The sequence below is a fragment of the Bombus vosnesenskii genome, unplaced genomic scaffold (assembly GCF_011952255.1).
Source record: "Bombus vosnesenskii isolate JDL3184/JDL3185 unplaced genomic scaffold, Bvos_JDL3184-5_v1.1 scf7180000013403, whole genome shotgun sequence".
NCBI classification, from domain to species: domain Eukaryota; kingdom Metazoa; phylum Arthropoda; class Insecta; order Hymenoptera; family Apidae; genus Bombus; species Bombus vosnesenskii.
Genome location: NW_022883026.1, coordinates 906,104 through 918,048, shown reverse-complemented (window position 1 = coordinate 918,048; position 11,945 = coordinate 906,104). Strand labels below are relative to the sequence as shown.

The following is an 11,945-nucleotide window of genomic DNA, read 5'->3' as shown; positions in this document are numbered from 1 at the left end:
TTACTTCCACCTTGAATAAAGATAAGCATTATTTAGACGTAATATCATTGATAATTTTTTAATTTAACTTGTATTAATTTTATCAAGAATGTTTTACCATTTACTTTTTAAATTGCTTTTTGATCTGTTCACATATTCCATAATGTATTTTAAGAGTAATACATTTTTTAATTTAGTATTTAAATTCTTTCTTATAACAGAGAAATACAATAAATGCCCTTTTCTCTGAAGTTGTATATTTGAACCTGTAAATAATACGAGCAATGAAACAATCCAGTTTTTATTAACTTCAAATTTTAATCTGAACTTATAAAAATAGTATTGTCAACTTATAGTAGTTATAAGAATCAAATATTAGATTTTAATACATTATATAAAGATGACAATAAGTAAATATGGAATTGGTATCTACACATTACACATTTACATTGATGAATAATTTAGTTTACTTTATTAGTTTTCTTTCAGAGGATCGCTCACCGATAAATAATGATATACAACATTCTACACTCTAACCTGTCCTAACCTAAGGTTTATTTCCATTGCTTACAATTTACAAACGTTTTAGGGGAAAATATCACATGTTCCTTACGGCGAATTGTTGAATGTTAACGGAAATGACGTTATACCGTTATTCTCGTAAATGAAGCATATCAAAAAGTATTTTTAATTTTCGAAAATGTTGTAAATCTGTATTTGTAACAGTATTGCTACAAAGTTATTTAATGTTTTGTCAAATTTTAAACACGTGTAAAATGAAAGCATAATTCAAATTAATACTTAATTTTAATAATAACCTTATGAATAGAAGAAAGTGACACAATAAAATGTTATCTAAGGTCTCAGACATGCTTGTAATGTTTATCAAATTATTTTTGGTATTGATAAATGTTATTAGGTTTTACAAATATTTATGTTGGATGTTCTTATATATTTAATATTAATATGAATATTTCTAATGAAATATTTGATATACAAGATTTAATTTTATTCTCATAATATTTTATAATATAACTTAAAACTTACTTTTATCTTCACTTTGGATTTCCAAATTTAATTTGAAAAATTTCGTTTGGATGAAGTTCCAAGCTGAATGCATATTGTGTAATTCTTTACATTACAACATTATTGTTTCTAGAATCTGATGTCATATGAAAATAAATATACAATATTTTTGAAAGAAATTCAACAAAAAACATTTTACAAATTTTGTTATAACCTATCATGTGTTTGTGTACTTTTAATATCTTGTAACACACATTACACAGATTACTGAAGATTTAAAATATATAAATATATTTTTATAGTGCAAATTCATTGAATGAATTACTTTTGTTAAAATAGTGCAGTTACATAAATCTAATTTTTCAATAAAAGGTTTCAAACTAAGTGGTATAGAACATGGTATATATAATAAGTGGAAAATAGCTTTCAGTACTTTTAAAAAATTTTTCAATTTTCCAAACATGTTTAGAGGAATTACTTTAGCGAATGTAAGATCAAAAAATAACTTCAATTGCTTTTTATTAATATGATACATGCAATTTGATTTTACTGGATTAGATCCTTGTTTATGGATTAAATGCTTCAAAATATTAAAATACTGAAGTTTTTTACATCCCTTTTTAAATTGCTCCAAAAGCAAAGAAACAAGTGGAATAGGATCTTCATAATTAGTAACAATATTATTTTTTATACTTTCTTTTATAATAAAGTTATATATGTATTTCATTCCCAAGTTTATTTATGTTTAAAAGACAACTTATCAAACTTGTATAACTTTTATAACATGGTAAATTTGAAAATGTATAAATGAATATCTAATTCTTTATTTATATATTACAATATATGATAGACATTTTGTTTAGTAAATATTTCCCATTTTTTGTTTTATTATTTTCTTAGCTTTCATTTGAGTTAAACCTAAAATAATAATTTATTATTAGTAATTTATATCATGCTATTTTAAATTTACATAAGTTTAAGGTTATTTAATGACATATAAATGATACATACATATAAGAGTATCAAAACTTACTTGAAATATCATAAGTATGATATTTAATATGTAATATATGTGACATAAAAAGCCTTTAGGTAATATTTCTTTATGTAATTTTTCTTTAATTTCTTATCTATTTCGAATGTAATGTTTTCAAAATATTTATATAAATATTCCGATAATAAGCTCTATGTCATAGAGACTTCAGAACCAACATTTATCGTGTTGAAATAACATTTTATGACGTAAATAGTGCCTAATTTAGAAAAAAGCAAATATTTAAAAGTATGAAAATGTAAATAAATAATCAAGATAATAATAAACTAAAATATACGAACTGCTGAAACTTTGTATTAAAGGCTTTTTTGTACTTCATGTGGTAGAATTATCCATCGTTTATATTTTATAATTAGAAAGTCAATATGTAAAAATGACGATATTTTTTAATACAAAAAGAGCATAAATACAAACACCGGTATCAAAATATCAAAACTACTTGATTAGGGGAGAATGTTTGTATATGCGCATTAAATTGGTACGCAGCCTATTACGGATGCGGTGAATATTTTGGATATCGCATTGTTTCTCCTTTCGTACGATATCTAAACTACTAAAATGTTATCTTTTAAGAATCTTTAAATAATTTTTAATTACGATATAATTACTAAGGCAATAATCTATTTTTCATACAGTTATAGTTGTTGCATAAAATATTAACATTACATATCAAAAAACTGCTATTTACAGAACAGATTGCATAATAGTGCCGCAAGATCTATTAAATATTACGTATAAAAAATTTATATATTTAAATTTATTATAATGAACTGTACGAAAAATTGTATTTAATACTGGTTGCATATATATTCGATTTAAAAAATTATTTTCCTAATCAAAGAGAAATTTGAGACATAAATTTTATAATTTCATAATTAAAATTTTTAATGATAATGTAAGGAAAATTTTGCATTTTTATATGATTCTTAAATAAATTGTCTTATAATATATATTAAAAAATAAAAAATTTTTCCGTATAGATTGATTCTGTACTTTATAAACGATATTTTACTGATTAGTTTTTCTAAATAAAATTATTGAATTATTTCATTAGATATTACATCGACAGGTAGAGTATTACATCAATAATACTATCATAAGTATATATGTATGTATATATACCTCATTCTATTATATATATCATTTTAGAGTTTAAGGAGTGTAATACTTATGAAAAATCACTTAAAAATTGAAATTATTAAAAGTCTATTTATACACTACATATTAGAATTAAAAATTTTCATTTATCTAGTGCTTTGGGGTACTATATAACCTAGTTTACAAGATTATATAAATATATACATATATGTATATACACATTTTTTTAATAGCAATTTGTTTAAAATAATGTAAAAAAGCTATATTTATATAATTTTAGTAAAAAAATAGTTAAAAGAAAGTGAATACGCAAGGTTGAAAAAAGTGACATTAAAAATATTTATTTAAAAATAATTGAAATAGTTGAATTTATATCACAGATAGGGTTGGTAAACCTGAGTATGAGCAAAAACCACATGGAAAAGGTACTGATGATCAGTGGGAAGAGGTGAAAATATTAAGAGACAGAGAAGAACGACAGATGAGAAGCGCCACAAAACGGAGATGCGGACGTTTTAGAAAACATTCGGCATGGATCGAGCTCCATGTTCGCCCGTGAAAGTGATGCGGTATATCCGCGATTAGGGGATACAAATCTCGTGTCTAGTGGGAGGACGTTGAATAGTTTGTATGCGTTAGTTTGTGAGTCAGTATTTGGAACCGGTCGTTTCGAGAGTGGCAAGGTTACTTTAAGGGTGTGTAATCCCTCGGCGTGTCAGAAAGTAGCGTGGCGAAACGATTTTTGGTTTGGTCTCGGTGCACGAGGAAATCTTGGTAAAAACCGATCGCGACAACACAAAGTAATACAGTTTAATCGAAAGAAGATATCGGAAAGAACGACGGAGAAGAGAATACTAATAACAAAGGCAAAAATAATAACGTTAAAAGTGCTGGCGAAGGCGGCGACAACGACAACGACAGTGACGGCGACGACAGCGGTGGCGCAAGGTGTGAGGACGAGGTGAATGCACGGCGGCCGCGGTGTGTGCCAGTGGTGTGCGCGCTCGTCGCTCGTGGAAACCCGCCAAAACCCGCGGCCGCGAACAACCACCAGCAAGAGCAGCAACAATAGCAATAACAACAGCAGTAGAAGGAAAAGGAGAAGGAGGAGGAGAAGGAGGAGAAGGTGGAACAGCATTAGCAGTAGTAGTAGTAGTAGTAGTGGTAGCAGCAGCAGCAGCAGCAGGAGCAGAAGCAGCGGTAACGCGCGACGTTGTGCTGTTTTGACAACTTTCCGCCGCGTCGGGGCGTCGCGCCGTTTCTCTCGCGGCGGCGGCGGCAACAGCAGCAGAGACAACAACAACGGGATCAACTCGTTTTAAGAAGGTCGTTCGTGACGGCGGTTACAGTTGCGACGCTGCTGACCCCTCAGCCTATACGACGACGACGGCGGTGGCGACGACGACGGTGGTGGCGGCTGCGTTGTTATTATTTTGCCGCGGTGCTTTTGACCCTACAAACCGGGCGAGTTCATTGCAGCGCTTTCGCGGGGGTGTCAGCCAGTTTTATTACTCCGGCCTTCTCCGTCCGCAGCAGCAGCGCCGACGGCGCCAGAACCATACCACGACGTGGTATATGCAGCATGTCTACTAGTGTATGTACTTGATCACACCAATAATCCAGGCACGTTGAACCGCCTATTCATAGGGCGAGAAGTTGCCGACAACTTCTGAACATTGACTTAGTGCGATATCTTGACCGAGTCAACTGAAAAGAACTACAGTGACGTTGCGACTGATTGTGAGAAAGGACGCGACGAACCACGTGATATACCTGTCGTCGGGCCGCGTCATGCAAAGCATGCTCGACTCCCCGATGGCCATAACCTGAATTGAGCCGATTTGACCCGATTAAACCCGATTCAACGTAGTCGCAGTTGAACGAACAAGCAAACGAACGAATGAAAGAAAACAAACGGTAGCCATTGACTTTTTTCGTCTTTCCTCGTGCTTGCGCTCTCGTTATTCTCTCTGCTGTTTTTTCCTTGTGATAAAGAACACGCTACCGCTTTTTGCGATTAACATGAGGATGTTCGCTTGTGAGTAACAAGTGTATTATGCTTTGATGGTATTATTCGTCTAGTGTGAAAACAAAGTAAAGATTTAATCACAGGAAAAAGATTAGTCAGTCTGCTTCTAACAGGTGACTAGTTGAACAAATGGACGGATTGATCGCGATACGTATACTGTTTCTCGTTCGTTTAGTGTCCTCTCATAACGGTGTTAACTTGAAATAATCATGCTATGGAGCACTGTGCACTTAGTGTCATTGATACAGTGTCGGTATAGTGTCAACCGTTACGTGTAATTGTCTGAAGGTGGTGGCGTGGGAGTCCGACATTTTAACCGCTCGTATTCACGAAAAGATACAAGTGTCCACGTGTGAAATACGGTCGCCACTCAGGCCTGTGAGAATCACAAGTCGAGCTTATCAACAAGATTTTTTAGTGTCTTCTCTGATAAGAAACTTACTATGCGTGCGGTTAATATTTGATTTCATGGTCACGATCTATTTATTTTTCCATTTTCGTGACCACACCGTTCATTACCAAAGAAAAAGGTGTCAAGCACGTTTCTTACGTCGCACAGTGGGTTATTTGCTCGATCTAGTTGGACAAAAGTCAGTTTTGTTAAACTCATTACAGGTAAAAATAACTTTTTATCTGAGAAAGGCAAGTACCACGGAGGCAATAAACTGCAACTGTTTTCATCTTCACATTAACATGTATAGCTTCTGATGATTAATTGAAACTTGACCGTGTCTCACAGCGAACGTACATTTTGTTGCTTATTTCCGCGATAATAATCTTTCAAATTCGTCACTTTTTCCTGTTTTTAAAGGTACCTGTCAGTATCAAATTATTTCCTACATTGTTCTGAAGTACGTAAAGGTGCATAAGTCTCAAACATTTTAATTAAAATTTCATTCATTTCAACATACTTAGAGTATTAAGGAAAGGAATTTTTTAGTTAAATTTAAAGGATCTATCATCATAACTTGAAAGGATTTGTTAAAATACATGAATCTTCTTGTGATCATTGCGAATATAATAAATGGTCATATGTGATATTTTTTCACTAAGGATTACTTTTACTTGAAAATTTTGTTTTTGGGAGCATCTTGGGTTAAAACAATGACTCAAAGAGATATATATCAAAGAGAAATATTTCAAAATATATTTCATATAATGCAACAAAAATAACATTGTAATATTAATGAAAAATTAAAATTTGTTAAAAATTACATTTTGAGTCATGAAGAATACTTGGAGGATTAGACCAAGAAAATTAAAAATAAATTTCCATATATAAAATCTGAAATAAAACATACATTTTGTACACATATCTTAGTTATATTTAATTGTATATACATATTATTATATTTATCGATAATAACAATTAAACCATTAAAAACACATTCTAATGATTTTTTGTCTTTAAATTGTTTTAATTTTACCACAAATAAGTCAGTAATCATATTGTCGATCAAGCAAATAACAGAAGTAATTTTGACCAGCTAAATTGGAAAAACATCCCACTGTGTGTCAATTTAACAATTTTAAGAAAGAGTAAATGATGGAAATTGTGTAATTTTGTTTAATAGCAGAAGAAAGGAAATTATAATTTTTAGAAACCAGTGTGTCTATTGACAAGTTAACAGCATCGTTGAAAAATATCTGTGCTTTGTAGTGAAGTGTTGGATGGTATTTTATCAAGTGTCTAACAATGAAAAATACCTGGTGAGTCAAAATTTTAATATATAACATTTATAAAAATATGTAATCATTTGTTCTTGCAAAGCATATGTTTTAATTAGTTATTCGAGATAAAGAAAATGGGAGAAAAGAAGGAAAACAGAATAGAGGAGGGAGATTGGTAGTAGAAAAAACTAAAGAAGTATAATTTCATACTTTTATTTATATTATTATTCTTTTCATTAATGTAGTTAGAAAAACGTGAAAAAATGAAAGAAGGAAGAGAAGAATATCTATAAACGAAAAAATTCATTTATTTTGTTTTTAGTTCTTAAGGCTTAAATTTTTAAATTATGAAATTTTATTGTATTGTGTATTTTGAAACGTTCGTACTGCATCGAAAAGGTAAATGGACTGAAAATAGTGTATAATAGATTTAATTATTTTTAATGACCTTATATTTGTTTTTATCAATTAATTTTTTAATGTTATTTTTATCTCTTATTTTCTTTTTAAATTTACGATTTTGTGATTCGTGTAGAAACGAATGTTTCTAGGTTAGGTTACTGATCATTAGTACTTAACCTCAAATACGGTTAATCATCTCTTTTTCTTGATCTTACCATAATTTTACTGGTTTTCATTATTCATACATGTTAATAAACAAAACAAGAATTTCAAACAATGTAATTGTTTTTCCCTTTTCCTTCAAAATTGTATATCGATAATTTGAAATCAGTAAATGTCTAGTCTAATTGTTATCAACTTGTTACAATTTGTTATTATTTATAAAGTTTTACACTCTACTTTCTGTAAAAAGATGTATTTTTTATAAAATAAAGAAGGTAAAACTTCACTAGAGATGTATTCAAGATCATTTTATTGTTCAGTTAGTAAAGCGACATATCTTACATGAAATATATTGCTATTTTTGAAATTATATCAAATATGATGTTAACTTGGTTATAAAAAATAAAAGTAATATCATAATGTTTAATATAAATGGTTACAAGTAGAAATTAAAGCAAGTTATTAATTGCCATTATAATATTATATTTTTTATATTCTATTTGAATAGTTCCTATATCCTATTGTCAGTTACAGATTTTTAACAAATTGTTAGATTTTATAGTGTATATGAAAATTGGTTATAAATTTAATTCCATTTTAAAATAAAAGTTACATTATAACATATAGGAATAAATTTGATTGTGTTGTAGAAATTTTAAGTTTTATGTCACTGACCTTTTAATGGTTTCTTATTTTACAGTACAGAATACTTTACGAAACTTCTAAGTTTGTGCTTCATGTATTGTTTCTTTCCATATTGTAAATTCTAAATTATCATATATTTTAAAAAGGAAATCACATATTCTTAGAATATTTGGATTTTAAAATATGTAAAATAGTTTTGAGTTTTCAAAATCAATGTAGCCTCCATCATTTTTAGAACATTAGAGAGGAAGAAGCAAAGCGAAAAAGACTATTATATCGTAAATTTTAAATTGAGATTATAAGATTTGAGAAGGTTTTCTGCAATCAAAGTTACTGAGGGTAAACATAAAAATGGTATAATTCTTTTAGTTTCAATTATTAATTGTTTTATATCTATTATATTATTTATTTTTATAATTTATTATAATACGTGCAACAACAGATCAGGTTCATTAGATTTTTCATACTTTGATACGGTAAACAATTTTTTAAATATTTTACATTTGTCAAATGTTTACAATAATAAAAACTTAGAGATATACATGCAACAATATGTTAAGTAATGTGATTATAAGCTCTTAATGAATATTGCAGTGTAAAAGAAACAACATTATTATATATATGTGTGATATTTACTATTATGTTTTTAATACTGCACGTTTAATAATGATATATAATTGTTAAAATACTTGTATCTCTAATTTCTATTATTGTTTAATTAATAATATATAATTTTTACAATCTGTAATTAATGTATAAGTGCAATGAAAAGAAACAAGTAATGCAGAATAACGTAAGATTTGCAATTATTTATTATTGATGCAAATTATGATTAAAATTGATTTATTGATTGCACTAATTCTTAATAGAAATAAAATTTTTAAATATAAAATTCATATCTGTGTATAAACTAAACATTTAATTTTTATGCTAATATTACAGAATTTTTTTTATATTCCATGTTATTCATATTTTAGTTATAATTTAGTAATTAATTAGTGTTAATATCTTGAATGTTATGACTTGTTTGATATTTCATTACTTTGATATTTATAACTTGTTAAGCATTGTTATGACTTTATTTATTGATTAATAAATGAGTTATTAAATTAGTAAAGTAGTACTGATTATGGTATTTAATGGCAGATTTAAAAGTATTGACTTTTTAAGATGATGTGCATTAGTACATATTAAATTATTGTCATGAACACATTCCAACTGAGTTAACTATTTAAGATCAATAATTAAAATATTATAAATATATTAGATCATTTAATATTATAATACATGAAATATATTCATGAAGTATAATCTCATTTATATTGAAAGAAGCACATTTTTACTATCATTGTAAATTGCACATTATTTTATCTAAGTTATTTAAAAATGTAAAGTCACATAAAATTTTATAATAGATATTTTATAATAAATATGAATATTTACAGAAGTACATAATATATGCCATGTAATTAATATTCTAGATCATATTAGAAGATGATTATATAATATCATTCTTTCTATTTTATATTTCAGAATTAAAAAATAATCAATGTGAGAAATTATAAATTGGCGTTATGTGTACTATGTTATCATATATATTATATGTTCATTAAATCTTGGGTATTAATATTAGTTTTGTCATTCTAAACATTCAAAAATATTAGTTTCATCATTTAATTAATGGAAGCAAAATTTTTGTTAATAAAAAAAGTATAAAATCATGTCATATACGTACAGTTGGAATTTAAATCTAATTAAGAATTTTATTTCTTTAACTAGAAACATATTATATGTATATGGAGACATAAAGCAAAACAATGTCTGTGTTTTACATGATATATGTTAAATTTTTTTTTAATGTGCAGATAGAAATTATAATACTGATGATGAAAATTTGTATAAAGTAATGATTCATGATAAAACGTGTGGGCTTTGTTGGGTAGCTTCTAAGTATTGATATTTGATTAGAGGATTAATGAAGAAAACAGTTGCTTACTTTAATGCAAAATTAAAACATTATTAACTTTTCTTTTGCATTATACAGTTAGTAATTTGTAGTACAATATTTGTTTAATAATTTGATTTATCATAAAATAAATGAATGTAGTCCACAGTAATATTAACTTGATTATAATAGGGTAGCAATATACAATAATGTAAGAATTAAAAATCCAATATAAGAATCTAATGCATAATAGTATAAGGAATTAGAAATAAAAACTCACCAAATTCCTTGTAATAGGCTCTGTGTAATAGTATAATGACGTAAATAAAATGAAATAAAAAAGAAATATTACTTTGATTGTTAATGTAAATCACTTACATCATTTTTCCTTTTGATAAAAATTATACATTGCTATACGTTCACTACAAAAATCTTATAATGTGACATTTAATATTAAAACTTTGTACGATACTTCTTGACAAAAGTTCAAATAACAATTCAATATATACTTTGTTTTAAAATGTTAAAGTATAGCTTTATGGAAGATATACTGTGGAAATATGCATCTTTTATAGTATATAATTTTGTCTCTTTTATTACTATGACTAAAATTAAGGAAAAGTAATAATTATAAACAATTAAATATTTGTTTACATTTTAATTCCATTTTTAAAATGTGTTACATTTTGTTTTATGATATTGAATATTTATAATATGTGAAGATTAATGTTTAAATTCAAAGGGTATACATAGTTATATAGTGTTATACATAGTTTGTTACGATAAACATTAAAGAATGAATATAGGCTAAATTAATTGATAAAATGTAACTAGATTATGTATATAAATATCATTTCTTGTTTATGCAATATTATTGATTTAATGTATGTATGTATGTATAATTATAATTAATCTGAAGTACACATTACAGGATATGCTTAATAAAATAAATTAGAAGTTTAGTAAATAAAGCACCATAAAATCGAAATATTTTTCAAAAAATTTTTATACTTTTATAATCTCTTTTATAATCTTAAGAAATACAAGGGTGATATAAAATAATAAAGTTAGATGAAGTAGTATTACTTGTTTAATTATTATTCTGTTTTGTTTATTTCTTAATTGTAGCTTTGGTTTTTTGTTCCTTCGCTATTCCATTTTGATGAATATATAGAAATTTATAAATATCAGTAAAATAAAAAGGTATAATTTAGATGATCTTGGTATTATTTGGTTTCCTTCTTAGAATGCATGTATATTTAGATTATTGTTAATTGTTTATTTAGTGGGATTCTTTATTGTGCCTGAAAAATGTTATTTATTGTTTGATTATATCATTTTAATTTTACATCTTTTAGATTAATTTTTATCATATGGTATCGACAATTGGTGTACTTTAAAATCTTATGCCACATTAAACAATATTATTAGTACTAAATCAACAAATTTTTTCAAATTGTAAAATGTCGATGTAATACTTGCATGTTGTAATACTTGAATTACATATTTTTAAATAAAAATATTAGCAATTAATTAAATAAATTGTTACTGGTTCTTGTAACTAACTTTATCTAGTTTTACAACAGTATTTAATAATATCCATAATGCCATAACCATGATAAAATTGAGAAAATCTATATATATACATCTTGTTGAGTACCTAGAAATACATACTTTGTTCTTAAAGTAATTATTAATTATTATTCTGTAATATAAATTTTAGCGTTGAAATTCCGATTGTTTAATGATATACTCGCGAGATTTCATGATTTTAATTTTATCTATAATACATTGTTACATTTGTAAAACAAAAAAATATGCTGTAGGAAATACGTTCACGATTAAAACCTGTTAAGTTCGATTAGTATCAAAATTATTTAGACTATTTTACTTTTCTTTTCATTAAATAAACCTATATATAACACATCCTACGT

General features: G+C 26.9%; 1 protein-coding gene, 2 long non-coding RNA genes and 1 pseudogene across 8 annotated transcripts in view; 2 read left to right on the top strand and 2 right to left on the bottom strand.

Moving 5' to 3' along the window:
- Positions 1–560, bottom strand: LOC117237888. Its single transcript, XR_004494071.1, has 3 exons — positions 481–560; positions 98–245; positions 1–10 (listed from the first exon to the last, which is right to left on the bottom strand). It is a non-coding gene; the product is annotated as an uncharacterized LOC117237888 (long non-coding RNA).
- A 1,333-nt stretch (positions 561–1,893) lies between these two features.
- On the bottom strand, positions 1,894–2,639 carry LOC117237889. Its single transcript, XR_004494072.1, has 3 exons — positions 2,341–2,639; positions 2,039–2,258; positions 1,894–1,923 (listed from the first exon to the last, which is right to left on the bottom strand). It is a non-coding gene; the product is annotated as an uncharacterized LOC117237889 (long non-coding RNA).
- A 1,447-nt stretch (positions 2,640–4,086) lies between these two features.
- LOC117237794 lies at positions 4,087–5,828 on the top strand (annotated as a pseudogene).
- The window catches only part of LOC117237793 (serine/threonine-protein kinase minibrain), a 32,679-nt gene continuing 26,100 nt past the window's right edge, over positions 5,367–11,945 (top strand). Inside the window, exons 1-2 of one of the 6 annotated variants that reach the window (XM_033502133.1) lie at positions 5,367–5,716; positions 6,761–6,896. The gene's annotated coding sequence lies outside the window, so the exon portion shown is untranslated. Of the gene's footprint in view, positions 5,802–6,673; positions 6,897–11,945 lie in introns of all 6 variants that reach the window. The other 5 variants (XM_033502138.1, XM_033502136.1, XM_033502134.1 and 2 more) reach the window with 5 other exon arrangements.